This window comes from Pelmatolapia mariae, linkage group LG3_W (genome assembly GCF_036321145.2).
Source record: "Pelmatolapia mariae isolate MD_Pm_ZW linkage group LG3_W, Pm_UMD_F_2, whole genome shotgun sequence".
Lineage (NCBI taxonomy): Eukaryota > Metazoa > Chordata > Actinopteri > Cichliformes > Cichlidae > Pelmatolapia > Pelmatolapia mariae.
This window is the reverse complement of record NC_086229.1, coordinates 6,946,462-6,951,015: the sequence shown is the minus strand read 5'-3', so window position 1 is coordinate 6,951,015 and position 4,554 is coordinate 6,946,462. Positions and strand designations below refer to the sequence as shown.

Sequence of the window (4,554 nt, the reverse complement as noted above, 5' to 3'; positions counted from 1 at the left end):
GGGGGAAACAGAATCAACTTTTGGACCAACTCTTAACTCACTGCTAGTGATGGCCCGCTTGAAGCTGACGCTCCGAAGCGTGTGTGGAAAAAACCAACACACTGGTTCAGAAGCACTGGGCGTTTATCAATATGCGTACTTGTGCGTACTTGCGTTCTCGTGTACTCGTGATACGTCATCAGTCGGAGACCAAGTACTGTTCCAATTCGAAGTACGCATCACGCCGAGAACGCGAAAAAGTCCCGGATGTGTTCTCGATCCGCCCATTTTATCGAGCATGCATCGGTGTAGACTTGGGACAGCTATATATCCCAGAATGCATTTCGTCCAAAACTCAACAGCGGACTCCCGGCACATCGCCCCCCCCGCTCGCGGTCTTCTCACTACTCAGGTTAAAGAAACCGCAGCAGCTGTCTATAGTATTGAGTGTCCACTAGAATAGAAATAAAAGCGTTCTAACATCTCACCTGCTTGTTTTTATTAAGGTATGTACACGTATGTACATGTACACTATTTTTATTATTAGAGGTTTCACTACTGAGGTTAAAAATGATATATAAGTCACTTAGATCACTTCTAAATGTTAATGTTTGGTATATTTCAGTGTTTTATTTGTTCCTGAGTAAACCGGTTTGGCTGTGATTAAAGTTAAGCTTCATAACATGTTACTCACAGTTACATTAAGAGGGGACGGCAGTAAAAACTCCGGACCTGTGACATCATCACGTACGCTGGTGTTCCGACTGTACAAATCACGAGTCCGTGCTCGCGTTCTCGGCGGGTACGTACTCACCGAGCACGCGAGTACGTACTCGCGTACTTGGGCATTGATAAACGGCCACTGTGTCGAGGCTTGCTTCGTTTGGCAAAAGTCACGTGACCAGTGACGTCCGAAGCTTTATTACGCACGCAACTGCTTCGGTACCTGATTCAAATGGAAGGAAGTGAATCATTTGCGGGATTTGTGGAGTGTTTTGATGGTGGCAGATAGTGAACCACTGATCATTCTACTGAGAGATTTGGTTCTGTTGTGTGGGAGTATTTTGAGTTGATTCTGGTCAATCGGGTGGGTTTTCCAGCTTTGTGTTCTGGCTGTTTGCTTTTGTTTTGTGCGTCTTTATTTTATCTGAAAACGGGAAAAACTTAAAATGTAAAAAATCTGCTTTTCATAATATAAATATCAGTAAATAACTTCCATTTGACTCGTAACATTTAATGTTATAAAAAGATATATTTTATTTTAAAAAATAATCTTACAATGTTAGTCTACAAAATGTGCAGCAATTTAATTTATTTATTCTCTTTAGCCGATAGTTTGTGGAGCCATAACTGCATCTCTACCAGTTTTTCTGCACTCCAGCCTCTTCTGTTCCATGTGAAGGGATTTTCCTTAAGGCAGGAGAAATTATCTCCACGAAAAGGAACAGAAGAGGCCATCGCACAGTGGAACTAATTTTCTTCTTAAATAAAAATGAAAAAGGGTTTCCTTAAATGCATCATGTTATTAATTTGCAAGTTCATAAGCATTTTCCCTTTCCATTTCACAATCAATTCTACCCCCAGGTCAAAAATATGTATAGGAAAATTTCCCTAATATAATATTATTTATAAATATACCCGTCTAGAGATTAACTGCATAAGTACATGGAGGCAGGACCTCACAGCAGAAGCATACTGCATAATGTGCATTATTATATGTATGTTATATGTAACGTGGTATTTTTCAATTATTGTATTTACCAACATCAAGAAGTCACAAGCAAAGAAAGACCAAACCATGGTGCATGTTCAAACAAAGAAAGTTTACTGGTCAAAATAATTTATTAAACAAATAAACTACATTTTTTAACACCAAAAAATACGCGTTCAAAGCAACACAACAGCAGCCCAATATGAGACAGAGTTCCACTCTGTAGAGTGGGCAATCATTATGAAGCAGTTGGTTTTATTTTGTGGATTCAAGCTGCTCTTCATATTTTTGGCCACCAGATGTCACCAGAGAGGACTGTGTTGAAAAGCTTCGAGTAATGAACCGTTTTTCAATACAAGCTTCAGTGCTTCAGAAAGCTTCATTTGGCCATCACTACTCAATGCATTACCGCCTCCCGGCATGCATTGCCGTAACACGTAATTACACAATCGAACAATAAACACATACAGCCCATACAACAAATGTACCAGGGCCAATTATGAATACACCACATCTCCCCTTTTAAACAAAAACAGAATATTTCTTGTCTCAGGACAGAACTTTCGAGTGGATTTTGATTTTTCTTCTTTCTCAAAGACAGAAACATCTGGCAAACAAACTGCATCACATTTTTAACCTTTTGTTTGTATTTCCCATTTCTCCCTTCTTTTTTTGACAACTGTTTTTGATTCATTTCACGCTACAAAACCATTAAAACACAATTATATAACAACAACCCTTTTTCCTCTTACAGATCTAACTTTTTAGGTTTAACTGTTGCCCTCCCTGACTTGGTTCTGACAGGTGTAGCAGGGATCACACTGGGTGTTTGTGGTTTCTGCAACACAGGCACATTAGCAGGGTCCTGCACTGGTGCAGTTAAAGGAATCAAATGCACGCGATTATGCCTCACAGTCCCTTGTGGTAGCTCCATGCTGCAGCTTCTACATCAGGTTCTAGTGGACAACCATGAACCTGAACTGAACACCTGAAACTGTCCAGCAGCTCTTTGTGTCTCCACGTCTCTGCTGGATGGACTCACCCACTGAAGCCAGGACTCAGTGTGGAGCCGGGTGTGGAAAACGTCCTGTATCACCATCACATGACACAGGGGGGTCCACAGAGGGTGGCACGGGTAAGCTCACGGTCACTGGGAGGCTGAGTGTGGAGTCAGTGTTGCTGTGGTTTGTCTGTGTGTGGAGATGAAACACACCAGTGTGTCCTGTTCACATCTGTTTGACCTCTGCTCCTCCTGCCGTCTCTCACTGGACTAACTTTCTTAGCTGGAAAACCATCGTGTCCACAAAATGTTTCCTTACAAGGTGAAGGACGTTTCATTTAAACTGAATCTTGGATTTTATTGTGAAAAACCTCCTTCAAACATGTCCGAGTGGTACAGAGTCTGTGGATTTTCCCACAGACATTGCTCCTGTGCTTCCACAGCTGTCACACAGACACATTACCGACTTCCTGTCCAACAAAAGCTGCCAGATTTGTACTTTTCCACATCCTTAAATGTGTTTTCAAATTAAAAGCAGCACTTCCTGTTTCCATGGAGGAAATGTAAACCACGTGGAAGCTTTAAACATTAATGTTTGTGATGCTGTTGACGTCTCATTTTCAGACAAATAGAAGAAAGGAAGTGTGAGGTCTGAGGTCTGGTCCTTCTAATAAAGATGCATTTCCTCCAGTGTATCCATGAACTCGTGGGGCTGAATGATCACATGTTATCACAGTGATCATGAGGTTCAATGTAAAAAGTTCAAATAGACTGAAACACTGTAGATAAAGGTCAGAGGTCACGTTGATGCCTTTTCATGTTTGACCACAGAACGGTCAGTCTGTGTAACAGACTCTGTGATCAGTGATCATTGCTGTGGGTCCAGATCAGAGGACATGTTGGATCTCTGATTCTTTCACGTCCATATTAAACAGCTGCTGCGATGAACTGTGACTGTTAGCAGTAACTCATTAAACATGTCTGCACACTGTGAGAGAGCCGTCCTCCATCAGTGAGGCTGACAAACGCTCACACTGGGAACAGGAAGCAGATTTCTGTCTGACTGTCCTGATGGACAAAGGATGAAATCCTCTGTAACATAGTCAGCCTGTTACAGCCCATAATCCAATCCAACTTTATTTATACAGCACTTTAAAAACAACAACGTCACCAAAGTGCTTCCAATAATAAAACAGAGATAGCAGTTAAAAACCATCCATTAAGCAAACAATGAAATTATTATAAATACAATAAATACATAAATGAAAAAGAAGATAAATAAATCAGTGTGTAAATTAAATATTAAAACATGAGTAAAATAAACAATAAGATTAACAAAATAAAAGCATTAAGAGTGGCCAACAGCTGACTACAAACTGACTACAAACTGACTCTGGTACGACTCCTAAAAAGCTTTTGAAAAAAGGTGTTTTTAAAAGTGATTTAAACATTTCAAGTGTTGGGCCAACCTAACACGGAGGGGCCGTTTGTTCCATAGTTTGGGGGCCACAACAGTGAAAGCTCGGTCCCCTCTGTGTTTCAGTCTCGACATGGGGACAGCAAGGAGTGACTGGTCAGATGAGAGACCTTTGTGGAGTGTATCGGTGTAGAAGGTCTGACAGGTAAGAAGGAGCCATTTAAAACTTTAAAAACAAGCAATAACATTTAAAATGAATTCTAAAATGGAAACCAGTGTAAGGAGGCAAGAACAGGGTAATGTGCTCACGTTTACGTGTCCCTGTCAACAGGCGAGCAGCAGCATTCTGGACCATTTGCAAGCGTGATAGTGAAGCCTGATCAATACCAATATAAAGTCCATTACAATAATCAAGGCGAGTGGTCACAGATGTGGGCAAAACTCTCT

At 41.0% G+C, this 4,554-nt stretch overlaps 1 protein-coding gene across 1 annotated transcript in view; it reads left to right on the top strand.

Annotated features, from left to right (window-relative positions):
- The window catches only part of LOC134624176 (protein NLRC3-like), a 305,899-nt gene that overhangs the window by 108,464 nt on the left and 192,881 nt on the right, over nt 1-4,554 (top strand). The gene's annotated exons all lie outside the window — the stretch shown is intronic.